A 16023-nucleotide genomic window follows, 5' to 3' on the forward strand; every position below is an offset into this window, starting at 1 on the left:
CCCTCAAGGTCCCAGTGTTTCAGCATACTAGAGGCCTACTTTAGAGATCAGAGGGTCTAGGAAGGGGCTCTCTGGAGGAGAAATGAAAGTGGACTCCTGAATGGGGCAAGTTGATTCTCTCTTGGAGTTGCCTCCTCATGGTTCCACGTTTCTGAAGAGCACAGCCTCCTGGCCCATCTATTGCCTTTAAGGTACACCCTGTGATTGTCCAGGATGACAGAAGTGTGACTCCTTCTCTACCACTTCTCATTGACTTGGGCTGATGGATTATGAATCTAGTAATCAATTCTGCCTCACTCTCTAGGCAAAGGGGAATGCAGGGATTGATGTGCAGAACAGGAGGGAAGAGGAGCGGCACTCACTGGATTGCAATTCAGAGAGCCTGGGGCTCAAGGGACTCTTGTGTCAGGTGCACTGGTCTCCTAAACACCAAGGAGAGATGTGTCCTGTGTATCTGAGCACCCACAGGCACAAGGTTGCTTAGGGAAGCAAATGTGGGCTGACCAGAAACATTCAGTGATGAACTACCTACACACTTTATAAAATATTTCTGAGTTTATAGTGGAAGGGTTTTGGTATTAGTTAAGTTTGCCATGTTGCAGCAATAAGAGGTTCTCAAATTCCCTTAGCAGACATTTTTCCCTCTGTGCCCCTTCACATATACTATCTGCTCGATTTAAAATGTGCTTCCCCTCCTATAACCCGAACACAGATGCTCCTTCACATTATTTCCTAAACACAGAATGTTCTTGACCCATTTGGTCCCTTAATCCAGAAGTACAACTCATCCGTCCCACAAAGTCCAACAAATTGTCCCTCCCCTTCTAGAACCTTCCCAGTTTTTCCCACCATGAAACACATCTTCCTCCTTTGATCCCACAAAGCTCTCCATCTGGGGAGATACAAGGACAGGCACCAATTCCAAAACCACAGGCAAAATACGCTGTAAGGAAATCTCACAGTGTTGGGGAAGATGTCTGCAGAGACCTCCTCCAGAAACTGCATAAATATTGAAGGAATGTGGGAATTCAAACGCAGAGAGGAGAAAGAAAATTATTCCAGACTCAGGGACAAGTGTGATCCAAGGTACAGAGGAGATATGGTCTGGAGGCCCCAAGTTCCAGGAGAAGAAGCTTGGAGAGTTAATCAATGGTCCACAGGGATACCCTGTTGCCTCCTGAAGTGATCCTGACTAGGCTGAGGATTCTAGACCAGGTGTGGAAAGTACTTGTGGTGGATGGAGGGAGCAATCAGGAGGCATGGAGCTCTTCTAGCCTCCATTTCTATAAATGCCTTTCTATGGCCTTGAACCTCATTTGATACAAGTGCTGTTGTAACTGCTGGGTGAAAAGTCAGGGACACAGCACCTGCCGTGATTGTAGCTGATGACAAGACTCCTGTCCACAGGACATTTTCCTAATAATACATTCCTCACTTATCTGGCAGGATCAGGAATTGAGCACTTCTACTTTAAAGGAGTTTCCAGAAAGCTGAAGCTTATCCCATTAGACACCAATAATTTAAAACACACTAGCCAACTTGGCTGGAGATTTCCTAAAGTGAATTGCATGCTCTCCTGCTCCTACACTGAAGAGAATTTTCTCTTTTACTTGGGATCATCACACTTAATATCCATTAGTACCAGAATATCGTGTGTGATACTCTAAGAAGCTCTTAATATCCCCTCCCTCCTTCGGGTGTGTGGGAGGCTTCCAATCCTTCTTTCCACCAATTTCCCCTTTCCCCAGCACAGACAATACTAAGGTATGTAGGCTCTTTACCCTGCTCAGTAACAAGCCCCACTGTGCTTTGTATTCTTTTAACTGTTTTTAATTTTTTCCCCTTTTCTTTGCTTAGAATCATCAAGGTCTAGAATGTCAGACTTCTGTATTTTTGCATTCTTTCCATTTTTTTCTTTGCCTTTGCTTATAATTATCAAGTTCTAGAATGTCAGCACGGGAAGAGTCTCCAAATATCATTTAGACAACCCCCTCCCTTTATGAATGGAGAGACTGAGGCCCAGGGAGGGGCAATGACCTACCCCAAGATCATTCGCAGTGTCCTGGTAGATCCAGGGCTTGGACCAGCTCACCCTCTGCTGAGCCTATGCACATAATTCCTTCTTCCCCTGTGTTAGCTCCTCGGGTCTCACATTATTTCCGAGGTCCAGCCCAAATGATCCTTTACTTCTGAAACTTTCCTCAATTCCCACAGCCAGAAATGATATACTTGATGTGTACTCAGAGCATAGCACTTACAGCAGGGCATCACAACTCCTTCTTGTATGTCTGCTTCCCACACTACCGTATGAACTTCTCAAGGGCGGGAATCAAGTCTCACTTATTATCCATTTTGCAGCTATCGTAGTGCCTGGGATACAGTGAATCCTCCGTAGACAGAGGAAGAGTGGGGTTAGAAGGAGAGTAAGTCAGAGAAAGAAATTCAGGTCCTTACTATTCCTACTTGAACCTAAGCCTCTGGCCTAAAATCGTATATCCTCCACTGCTTTTTCTTAACACCAGCATTGATACATGGTTGCTCAAAGTCATTCCAGAGCTCCGCTTTCAGCACTACCCATGCAGGACGTGAGCTTTCTGGATGCCCTCTCCAACCAATAAAATTGCATTTTGAGGTGAAACAGCTGAATTCACTCTTAGCATCTAGTAGGAATATACTAGGGTAGAATTGAGTTGGTACTTTTAGCAGTTGAAACAACCCACAATGGAAGTTCTTTGTCTCTGGAAGTAGGAGCTGCCCATCTCTGAAAGCTGCAGGAAGAAGCTGGGCAAACCCTGCTCAGGACATTGGTCTGGTTGCCCCTTGACTTAAGTTCACTTGGGAAAGAACTTAAACTGCATTTGTTGTGACAGCTCATGAGAGTGGCTTTGGCTACCTCCATGTCGGTTTGACTTCCCCCTGCAAAGCTATAAAAGGCATGCATGAGCCTGGGATTTTCTAAAATTCACTGTATGGAAGTTGAAGCTGGGTGACTATGAGACCAGCACACGGACTATGCATACCCACCCACCTTCTTCCCCTCTCCTCAAGCCTCTTGTCACTGTGGTCACTGGGAGCTGAGAACTGGATCTTTAAGCTCCGAATTGATTAGAAACTCACAGAAGCTCAGGTCAGATGACGCTTACAGGTCATTGATTTTGCCACCATCCCCCATTAACTCCCAAATATAAGACTAACGTTATTTAAACTGTATTTCTCATTGATGGTTGTTGAAACCTCTGAGTATGTGTTATTCATTACCTTCAGAAGCAGTACCATCTCACCCTGCAACATATTCTAACGGATGTACTTGGACAGGCACAGAGATATTGAAACAGAGACTGGGAACCATGAGGTCTATGTTCTAGCTCCTTCTCCTTCACCATGTGACATATGAACTATCTCAGTTATAGATTTGAGGCTATAAAAAGACTTCAGGCTAAGTAATGTCCCACCAATATGGATACTATAAGTAATAAATATATAGGCCATTGTATCGTGTGAGTATTTCATTTAACATGCTTCCAACCTTGAGTGTTCTCTGTCTGTCCTTCTTTGTCTCTCTTTAGGCATTTTCTTTTCAAGTTTTGCAATTAAATAATAGAATTCAGACAGATTGGCATCAGATAAAACTGTCTACATAATGTAGAAATAAAGTAATCTGTTACATTTATATAGTGTTTTTGGCTTAGAGAAGGATTTCACATCTCTTCTTTGTTTCTTCATGTGATTTTCACAGTGACCCTTGGCTACACCTCCACTTGACAGATAAGAAAACTGAAGCACAGAGAGAAGTGATTTGCTCAAATATCTGCAATTAGATGGCGGTAGAGCTTGAACTCAAAACCAGGTCTGCCCGACTCAAAGTCTGAGCTGCCTTCCCACGTGGCCAGCAGTCAGATGCACCGAACTAAGACTCTAGGAAAAGGAAAGTCTTTTGCAGGATGGAGAAGCCTAGGTAGGTGAGAGCACCCACAGAATGAGTGACAGGAAGTTTTGAGGAAATGAGCACCGTGTCTCATGGAAATTCCAAATTCCAAAGCAGTTCTAAGAGTGGTCATCATGAGCATTTGCAAATGATATTGCAAAGGACTCTGAGCATCTTCTACATCCGCTGGAGCCAAGAGGACATGCATATTCTGTCCAATACAGAAAAGCTAGCGTTTCAGTCTGTGCTGCCTAGAACCGATGGGCATAGCACAGTGAGATTACTTTTCGGTTGAAGTGATAAGAGAAATAAAAATGTTATTCTGACTATTAACAAGAGTATATTTTCACAGATAGCTGATTATGATTGAGACCATGGTAAATGATGCCCAAAGCCTATCTGAAGTATAGATCTTACACAGCAAATATCAATTTTTAAACCCTTTATCTGGTGATGCTGTACGTCAGGCACTGTGCTTGCTAAGAGGAGCCCCAGGAGAAAAGGACTTCTTAGTCTCTTTACCTTCTTGTCTATCTTCCGTACTTCCAAATCTTTATCCAATTGCCATAGACATTTTTACCAATCATCTTTAAATATTAATTCAGAGAGGTCAAAGGAATAGAATAAAGGTTTACCTTAAAGTGAGGTTGATATTTTCATCCTTTATCTTTAAAGAGAGAATTTCCTAAGGTCTGCGCAATAATTGAAATACTCAGTTGTAGGGGACTTGGGTTTGTTTGTTTGATGTCTCGGTGATGCAATGACTTCAGCAGTTAAATGGCAGAGGCCCCTTCCTGAAGACAGGGAGCTGGTCCAGACCACGGTTGGCAGGTTCTTGCTGTTCTGAGGACTGTGATGCGAGGACGTTTGGCTTGGGTACCCAGCTGACCTAACATTATCTGAGCCAGTGCTATATAAACACTTTTACTCCTCTGAGTCCATTTCTTTCTGGAGACTTCCCAGATGCAAAACAATTGCATAAGCTGCTGCTAGTTAGCTTAATTGGCACGTTCAGGTTGGTCATATAAACCAGGTTCGTTTTATATTTTGCCAATCTCTCTTAGTGTAACAGGACTGTTCCCATGTTAAGGATTTCAAATAAGTGTTTCCTGGAGTGATTAGAATCTGACTAGACTGCTTAGCAATTATCTGTGAACACGCTGACACTTGCACATGATGGTGCATAGAGTTCTGAAGGCACCTCCATGCCATCCTTCACTGTCTCCTTGGAAGAAGAGAAAGACCAGCTGTGCTGGTGAGGAGGTTCCATGGGGCAGTTCTGGGAAGAGGTTTGGGGACTCTGGAGCTGCCACATGTTAGCCCTGTCCTGACTCTGTGCCTTTTTCTGCCACCATCTACTGTCTTGCTGTTCCTTCACTTTTCTTGGATCCTTAAACTCCTCCTCATTTCCAGGGCTAACACCCTAGTTCACGGCCCGTCTGTCTCTGGCCTCATGACTGAAATAGACTCAACTCATTCTCCTCAAATCCACCTGCATGGAGTGACCTTTTGGAAATGCAAATCTGAAAGTCTCTTTCACTTCTCTTCCAACCCTTTTCTTAGGTGGTTCCCCACTGCTTATAGAACAGACACTGAACAAAATCCAAAGTCCTTTTCCTGGCCTGGGCCCCATCTACTCATCAAATCTCATTTCCCTCCACTGCTACCTTTCTCCTTAAACTCTAGAAAAGACTCATCCTTGTTGGAGGTCAAGGAACCATGAAGTTCAATCTCTTAGGCAGGAAGACATTTCTGTTGGCTGCTGGTGCTCAGACAACTGCCAGGCAGAGCTGTGTTGTGGGACATCGACGGGGTTTACTTCCAGAGCCCCACTAGGTTCTCAAGAAAGATCCCCTCTGGCTCTGGCAGGGAGAAGGGACAAGTGCCCATTTCTAAATAGCCCAGAGTGTTCTCCATGACAAAGTCCTGCTCTCTAGGGAGGGAAGGCATTCTCTTCCTGGGGGAAGGGCATTTCTCCCATTGCAGCCCCTCTGGCCTCCCTGTATCACCTAAGAGGAGAAAACAAGGTAAGAAAATAAAGTCAATTAGGAAACTCCCATGAATTCCAAGAGGCCTGGGAGTCTGAAGGCTTCAGAAGAGGACTCTGTAGAAAACTGAGCTCATCTGCAAGACAAAACTTTGGCTGTCTTGTGGGAGTCAGAATTCCAGTGACCTCCAGGTGCCCTCAGTCCCGTGTTAACTCTTAATTCAGACCTTCTTTCATTCTACTGTGCACTTTGCTGAAGAGTGGGAGGGAATCCTATGAGAAGAAATACCCCAGGCAATACCTGCCCACAGCAATATCACATCCCAGGTGACTACTGGGAAGTCTGCTGTAGCCCTCCTGGCTCTCATACACAGACATCAGTGATGGATTCTTCTCTCACAGTCAGTCTATGGTAGGGGTCACTAACCAGGGTTACAAGACCCAGAATTATGTGTGTACATGTGCATTTTCTGAGGTCATAGAATCCATTATGTTCTATCAAATTTCTAAGATTCTGTTAACCAAAAAAGGCAAGGTACCACTAAAAAGAAGCCTCTTCTTTAAAGGGTGCCCTGGGAGAGGTGATCCTAAAGAAAGCTGTTGAAATTAAAATAAATCCATCTACTATGTCAGAGAACAGCATCTTTCACAAGACGGGATGAAAGCCAGAAACCATAAAGGAAATAACTGGTATACTGGGCTACATATAAAATTAGAAGCATCTTCATGTCACAACTACGACATTCCCCTCACTTCCCTCCACATCACAACTGCCATAAACATAGCGAGAACACACATAATCAACTGGAGAAACACTTGCAATGTAAATGGCAAACAAAGAATAATATCAGAAACACATAAAAAGCTCTTGCAAATCTATAAGGAAAAAGCACATCTCTCAAGGAAAAAAAATTTTTAAACAGGTTAATCTATAAAGCAAATAATGCAAATGGCCAGGAAATAAGAAAAGTCACTCAACCTCACAAATAATTGAAGAATAAAAAACAGGCGTATCATTTTTTTTAATCTAAAGTATTGATGTGGATTTAAAAGACAAACCAAACTGATATTGATGAGTGTTTAAAGCACTGGTTCTCAACCTTGGCTGCACAATGGAATAACCCAAGGAACTTTATAAAATATTGATGCAACATCTGCTTCTGGCCGTGAAGGACTAATCGCTATGGGAATTGCCCTCCCACCATAAACAGCTAGAAAACCAGACAAATACACGAAACAACTGTTTTCAGATATTGGCAACAAGCAGAGCAGGACTGTTATCCCTGAGGGAAGAGAAACAAATGAGATGAACCCCAAGATTGCCCAGTTTGCTGTCTGGAGGCAGCTTCCAGGACACAGAGCAGAACTGAGAACCCAAAAAAGCCCCCCACAGTCTTGCTGAGTTGAGGACAGAGATCAGAGATCCAGGAAGGCAATTCGCAGGACGAGAATTTGCAGAGCAGAATGTCGAAAAAGAGGAAGCTGCAGAGAGAGCTCTAGAGATCTGAAGAGAGAGTCCCTTATATCTTTGACAGACTAGTGAGTCCACACGCATGGGCCAAGTTCCATGAGATGGGCAGGGAGGAGAGTGAAGAACAGCAAAAAGCAGTGGCTGAGCCATTCTGGGGGTTCATGAAGCACTGTTAACAGTGGATATAGTCGTCCATAAGGTATTGACTTAGCAATGGGCCTAAATTATAAATTAGTCTTAAACTAAAAATTGCCCTAGGTTCTCCCTAATGAAGCTTGAAAGCCATCCTGCAGAGGCTCAGGCTGATGGTAAGCAAATTAACTGCATTATCCCCCCCAAAAATTCCATGCTAAGTAAAGGTTTACAACAAAATCCAAAATCCACCAGTGTCAAATGCACAATATAGAGCAACCAATAAAAATTAACAGGCTTACCAAGAAGCAGGAAAATATGATCCATGACCCACAGAAAAATCAACCAATAGAAACAGACACTAAAATGACAGAGGTGATGATATTAGCAGACAGGACACTAAAATATGCGTTATAAATATGCTCTGGTAACTCAAGAATGTAAAGGAAAACATGAACGTGATGAGAAGGTAAATAAAAGATATAAAAAGAACCAAACGGAACTTTAAGAGATAAAAAATGCATTATCCAACAAGAAAAATACACCCAAAGGTATTAGCAGCACATTAGACATGCAGAAGAAATCATTAGTGAACATAAAGACATAGCAATAAAAATGAACCAAAATGAAACACAGAAAGAAAACAAATGAAATAGAGAAACAAACAAACAGGTAAATAAGAAAACACAGCATCAGTGACCTGTGGAACAACAATATTAAGCAGACTAACATGCATGTAAGTGAAGTCCCAGAAAGAGATGAGAGAGATATGAGGGGGAAAAGATGATGGCTGGAAGTTTTTCCAAATTTGATGAAAGTTCTAAACACAGATCCAAAAAGCTCAATGAATCTAAGCAGAAGAAACAAAGAAAAGCACACCAAGCACATCATAATGAAACTTCTAAAAGCCAGTGATAAAGAAAACTTGTTAAAGCAGACAAAAAAAAATCCACAGTAGACAGAGGAACAGAAAAAAGTCCAGCAGACTTATTACAGAAGCCGTGCAAAACAGAAGATAATGAGCAACGTTTTTAAAGCAGTGAAAGAAAAAATGTAAACCTACAGTTTATTACCAAGTGCATTAAAAAATGAAGACTTTCCAAAGAAAAGCTGGAAGAATTCACCTGCTTCAGATATGTACTATTAAAAAATGCTAAAGGAACTTCCTTAAGCAGAAGGAAAATGATAGCAGATAGAAATTTAAGATCTATGCAAAGGAATAAAGAGCATCAGAAATGGTAAATATATATTTCTCAAGTCATAGTGTTGTGTAAAGTAAACAGTAATAAGCGTATGGTGGGTTTGTAACACACATTGACTGTGAGGCAATAGTATAAAGATCTAGAGAGAAAAATAGAAGCAATTAAAAATAAAACAAATCAGAGACAACATGGAATCCTATAGTATACAAAATTAATCACCAAAAAACTGGTAAAGGGGAAAAAGCCAAAAATGAATACGTAGAAAACTGATGACAAGCTGATGGTTTAAACATAACCATATTGATAACTACATGAAATGAAATGATTTAACTGCCCAGGTAAGATTCAGAGATTGAGACTGGCCTGGTTGCATAGTGGTTAGGTTTGCAAGCTCCACTTCAGCTGCCCGGGGTTCACAGGTTCGGATCCCAGGCACGGACCTAGCACCGCTCATCAAGCCACGCTGTGGCAGCATCCTCCATAAAGTAGAGGAAGATTGGCACAGATGTTAGCCTAAGTGACACTCTTCCTCAAGCAAAAAAAATAAAAAGTGCAGAAATTATCAGATTGGTTTAAAAAAGCAAGATTCATCTGATTCAAGGATTTGCTTTCCGCAAGAAACCCACTATAAATATAAAGATACAGATACATTAAAAGTAAAGAATGGAAAAAGATATACCACGCAAACACCAACCCAGAGGAAGATGGAAAGTCTATACTGATGTCAAAGTTGTTTCAAAACAAAAAGTATTACCAGAGATAAAGAGAGACTTTCATAAAGATAATAAGATAAATTAATCTAGAGGATATAACAGTCCTGCATTTGTATAAACTGAATAACAGAGCTTTAAAAAATATTAAGCTATAGCTGATAGAATTGTAACAAGAAATAAATAAATCCACAATTATACTTAGAGACTTTTCAACACATCTCTCTCAGTGATTGATTAAACAAATAAAAAAATCATTAAGAACAGAGCAGAATTGATCCACACTATAAACAATTTGATCAAATTGACATTTATAGAACATGTAATTGAAAAGTAGCAGAATGTAAGTTAATTTCAAGTGTATATAAAATATCCACCAAGGTAAATCACATTCTGGCTCACAAAACAATCTCAAAATATTTAAATAAATTGAGACACAACCTGTGCTTTGTGGTCATAGCAGAATTAGACTAGAAATCAATCACAAAAATATATCTGGGGGGTTGGCCTCGTGGCCGCGCTCCGCTGCAGGCAGCCCAGTGTTTCGTTGGTTCAAATCCTGGCGCGGACATGGCACTGCTCATCAAACCACGCTGAGGCAGCATCCCACATGCCACAACTAGAAGGACCCACAACGAAGAATATACAACTATGTACTGGGGGGCTTTGGGGAGAAAGAGGAAAAAATAAAATCTTTAAAAAATATATATATATATCTGGAAAATCATCCAAATATTTGAAAATTTAAAAATAAAAAAAATTCTAAATAACCTCTGTTAAAAAAAGAAACTATAATTGAAGCTAAAAAATATGTTGAACTAAATGAAAATGAAAAACAAGATGAATGTTTGCAGGATGCAGTTAAATCGTTAAACCATGGTACCTCCAAATGATACAACAATATGAATTTGGGGAGCCAGCCCAGTGGTGCAGCGGTTAAGTGCGCATGTTTCACATCATGGCCCAGGGTTCGCTGGTTCAGATCCTGGGTGTGAACATGGCACTCTTGGCATGCCATGCTGTGGTAGGCGTCCCACGTATAAAGTAGAGGAAGTTGGGCATGGATGTTAGCACAGGGCCAGTCTTCCTCAGCCAAAAGAGGAGGATTGGCAGCAGTTATCTCAGGGCTAATCTTCCTCAAAAAAATAAATAAATAAAATAACATGAATTTTTTTAATATTACAATATACAGATCTATGTTTTTTGGTTGGGAAAATTGTTCATGAGATATTGTTAAGTGAAAAAGTAAATTATGGAAAGTATGTTTAATATGCCTTTTATGCAACATTTTTATAGAGTGTTATATTTACCGTAAATGTGTGAAATGATGATCATCAAAATGTTAACAAGATGACTTTTTAGGGGAGGGATTTCAGATGATTTTTTCTTTCTTTTTTACATTTTAACACGTGTGAATTTCATACAGCATGCAAGTATATGTATTATCAGAAAAAATAATAAACTATATTTTTAAAATGATAAAAGATGAAAAATCGTTCACTCACTTTCTCAAGACATTTATCAATGTCCCCTATGTGCCAGAACTTTCCTAGTTACTGGGGATAGGGAGATCATGAACAGGAGTTTGTTTACTTCAGTTCAAATCTCCTCTCTTTCACTTCCCAGCTGTTAGCACTATGCGTTCAGAGCTGACTGTTCTTCATCTCCATTTCCTAATCTGTGAAAGTGGGTATAATAGTAGCATATATCTAAAGTGATCATTATGATAACTAAGCGACATTATGGGCGGAGGGGCTCTTTCTCTGTGCCCTTTTGCTTCAGTGAAGACAGAGAGGCTGCAGCCCAACTCTGAGGACAAATAGGCACTGTCAGGCAGAGACGGGTCTCAGTGTTCCCCAGGCTGCCTTAGCTCCTGTGCAATATGGAAGCTGAGATGAGAGCCAGTGGGCCTGCATGGGAGGTTAGTGGTGGACACCCCTGTCCAGGGGTCTGATGGAGGACATGGTGGAGACTCAGAGGGTCTGCACGGTCAATGCATGTGGGAGAATGGGAGGCAGAGGTCCAGTTACGAGGCTCTTTTATTTATTTTTTCAGCTATCCTGTCAGGCAATCCCTGACTGCTGATCAATCTGCCTCTTTGCACATTTCTCTAAAGACAACTTCAAATGCCAAACGAACAGGAGGATAGTTTACGGGAAGCTTCAGGGAATGGCAGTGATGCTTCCTAGGATCTTCCCACTGAGAGCATAGAGTTGACTTTTTTATATATTCAATACCTGCTTCACTCTGTTAATTGTCAAACAGAGCCCTTAGGGCCATGAGTTAAAGAAGATCATTCAGTATTTCTCTAATGACAATGACTACTAAGAGTCTAGACTACAAGCTCCGTGACAATAAGGGTCAGTTTTTACATATATCTGTATCCCCAGTATCCAGCACAGACCAGGCACATAGAAAGTGCTCCATGAGACAGTTAAATTAATGAACTCTACATAAGTGAATGAGTAATTGAATGTCGTGGAGCACAGGAGAATTCACAATTCAAACTGATTGAGATAATTCAGGGTAATAACAGGGATCTTTAAGAATCAGGTGGTCTTCAAGATGGGCCTTACAGATCATGCCCCGTGCCAGTTCAATGTTTGTTTGCGTACTCAAAAGGGACCTGTAAACCATGAAGGCCTAAGGATAGATAAGTCAATCTGAATTATCTAGTGTTCAGCCAGGTGAGGTGAAAATCCCAAGAATTACTTCCTACACCTAACGATCTGCAGCTGGCTTCACGATCAAATAAAGCCCCTCAGAAGTGGTCTTAATCTACCTCTTCAAACTTATCTCCTCTTGTCCAACAGCCCCGACCCAGCACTGCAGGGAGCCTGGTCTCCTCTCTGCCTCAGAACTGGCCATTCTTGATCCCATCACCAGTCACGCCTGTAATGCCCGAAATGCAATTCACTGATGAACAATGGTGAGCTACCGAAGTTCCTAGATCAGAGGTCCAACACGATCTAATTTGTGGTTTAGAACACAATAAAGATAAGTCCCCATGGTAGTTAGGATACAAGTTTAGGTGCTTAACACTGAGAAAAATAAAAATGATTGCAGCAAAACAGCTTGATTGTTTTCACATGGAAAATTCTGAAGTGGTAGATGACCCCAGAGGCATAGGAAGCTCTGCTCCACAAAGTCATCCAAGGACCCAGGCTCCTTCTCCTTTGGTATCCCTCCATCCATTGAGGTGTTGCCTTCATATATAAGGTAAAATTGACTCACTACTGTTGTTTACATGGTCTTGCCCATGGGAGAAGAGAAAGAGGAGGTAGAGGGCAGGCGGCATGACATAGAAACTGTACACATCCTCACTTCCATTCACATCTCCTTGGACAGAATCTAGTCACGCAGCATACCACACTGTAAGAGAAGTGGGCAAATGCTGCCTCTAGCTGAACAATCTTGTACCCAGCTAGACTTTAGGTGTTCTTTTACTAAGGAGATGAGATACTGGGGAACATTTAGTTGAATCTAACATTTCCCTTTCCCTCTCCCTTTGCACTAAGTCGTATTGTCCCAACAATGACATTGACCTTCTGATGTGTGAATATAGGCCCAGAGGTTGGCAAATAAAGCAGTGTATGTGGGGAGCGTGGATGTGTGTTTGGAGTGTGTGTTGGGATTGTGTGTGTACTGGGAGTGCACACGCATGTGTGTGCTGGGGAGGAATCACTGTTTCTTAAGTACCTACAGCTTGTCCACTCCATGATAAGTGCTTTCCCTACACTATTACAATCAATTCCCAAAAGAACAATGAAAGCAGACATGACTCTCCCTAACATGGTTGAGGAATCAAGGTTCAAAAATTTTATGGTCAGCAAACTAAGCAACAGAAACTGGATTCGCACTCAGGTATATCTAACGCCAATTCCTCTTCAGACGGCCTTTCCTGCCTAAGGTCTTATTCTGGACTGAGTGATAAACTTAAGACTCTTTTCCTCCTTCTGGTACATACTAGTCAAACTATTTTTTTTCCTGATAGTTAATAATTATCCTTGACGGCAGAGAAACTCAATCCATACATTGTCTATCTTCTTGTCCTTGAATAACCTGAAATTGGGTATAATACAGTGTTTCATGACTAACCAATATCTGAGAAACTGTGGTAATTTTAGCAAATACTAGATTTCCCATTTCAGGGACCACACAAGGAAAGCCAAGTCTTTTTTATTTTTTCTGTTTGTTTGTTTTTCTTTTTTTTTTTTTTTGAGTCAACTGAGAAAACATTCTGTTTGGTTCTGAATCTCAAACTATCTTTGAGTTATAAAACTCCACAAATGAATTCTAGATGCTACATAGGAATTCATATTTACATGTCATACACAGCAGTGAACATCCTCTTCTTCATCAGACACTGAGCATCCTGATCTATTAAACAGGTCCCCTGATCACTCCTTCCATGGGGCCAGGATGCAATTTGCTAACAAATTGGAATCAGAATTGGATTTTTAAAGAGAACCTTCCCACAGTTATAAACATCCTTAATTTTTATAGCAACACAGTGACTTCAAACCGGACTCCTAATTATTGCAATATTTCCTTTAAAAGCTTGCCTTGTAGATTCGGCAAGGCCTAGACATCTGCTTCAAATCCAGAAATTTCTTTCCTTTCTCAGAAAGGTTGCTCTCCTCCAATTAGCCTCACCAGAGCAGCAGGAGCAAGTGGAGCTCTGCGGATGGGGTTTCATGTTTACTGGGCACATTCCAGCCTCACCCGCCTTTTCCCACATGGGACCATAATCACCACTTTGCCTGTTGGACCAAGGACCAAATGGCTTTTGAAGTACAAAAGAGATGTCTTGACTCTTTTTAAAATATCCTCTTGCAAACCTTTGGTTTATCATAAATAAACGCAGTTTACCTAAGATGAATTCTTTGACATTTCTATTTTAAGAATTGGACGTAAATTTTAAGTTACATAAATTTTAAAAGTTAACTTTTGTTGTTGTTGAAATCTATCTTTACACATCTGAAACACAAAATCCTGGAGGCTGCTTAGCTGGAGTTGGTGGCTGGAGGCGGTAACTTATTATCCAAAACCCAGAGGGGTGCGGTAACGATGATTTCAATTCATACCTAAACCTCTCTTTCATCCCCGATAATCTCAAAGCTCCCAATAAATGGTCTTACATTAAATGTCAATATGGTTAAATGAATTATTCTAACTTAAGTCTGCTTTCTCCAAGAATCCTGTACTAAAAAATCATAGGTTTGGGTTTCATAAAAATGTGGGTTTAGGTTGCAAATCTGTTACTTAAGATGAGCGACCTTATATGAGACTTTTACCTTCTGGGCTCAGTGTATGTCAGCCTCAGGTCTAATTTTTCCCCACCTGTAAAATGCGAATATTGGGGTTTTCATGGTCAATGTTAATTATTTCTCTTTCATCCATCTACCTCCACATTTAGAACCAATTGTTCACAGATGAGCAGAGAACAAGATACCAGCTTATCCTGATAAAGTGAGTTTGAAGAATGAGGCTCATGAATGGCACGTTCAACTAGAGCCGCCCACTGAATGGTTAGAAGTGTGGGTCTGGAGCTCAGAGAAGAAATCAGGGCTGGAGATAAGACCAGTTGTGGAAATCATCAGTTTATGTCTTGTAATTGAAACCCCGAGAAGAGATGAGATCACACAGAGGTTGTTCAGACTGAAAAAAGACAAGACAGAGATTCAGATGGGCAGAGGGACCTGGGCAGGGGCTGGCTCACAGCTGGGCCTAAAGAACACACTCTGTTATGGACACTTTTGGGCTGAGAGATGCTAGTCAAAAGCAAACCTGCTTCCCTTGCTCAGCCTGCTGAGACTGTTTTTAGACCCAGCACAAGATCAGTAACCGTGCCCAGCTTGGTAGAGGATGGAAGTATGGCTCGTGGAATCCCTGCATCTGCACGTTTCATGCAACGGTGAAGCCATGTTATCAATTAGCTCTGATGCTCCAAAAATACTGAATAATAACTACTCCTACTCCACACTCCCCCCAAAAATTCCCAATGCAATAATAACTCTCTTTAAATTGCCCTGTTTATTTAAATTTTATTAAGCACACCAATACCATCAATTCTTAGAGTCTCCCAGGAAAAGGGTTTTGTCAAACATGGGTCGTGATTTTTCTTTTAGAAGAGAAGTTCCCCAGCAATCCTTTCCAACCAGCAATCAAGCTGATGAAAGTGAATCATGGGAGTATGTTCCATGAGGTCCAGTATTACTCTAGCATATCTGAGGCTCTCCCTAGGCGGGGCTACTGCTCACCATTATGTAGCTGTGTGCTGCTCAACTCTAGGGGGTTCCATTTACATTAGGGTCTATGTGATTATCACCTTATAGAGTTCAGGCAAATGGCACCTCTAAAGCTGAGTAGAGCACAATCTCCACAATCATATGCAGAAGTCCTTAACCCGGTACAGGATCCTTTTCTTGCTTTCAATAAAGCCAACCAGATACCAGAGCTCAGCCAGCATTCCTAGCAGCTGCAGGCAGCTTTTTACCTTCAGAAGACAAACATCATCTCTCCATCCCATGGATAAGGCCACTAAGATCTGGTCAGAGGGAAGGAATTATCTGAGGTTCTTCCATCCACTGAAT

The sequence above is a fragment of the Equus przewalskii genome, chromosome 14, assembly GCF_037783145.1.
Source record: "Equus przewalskii isolate Varuska chromosome 14, EquPr2, whole genome shotgun sequence".
NCBI lineage: Eukaryota > Metazoa > Chordata > Mammalia > Perissodactyla > Equidae > Equus > Equus przewalskii.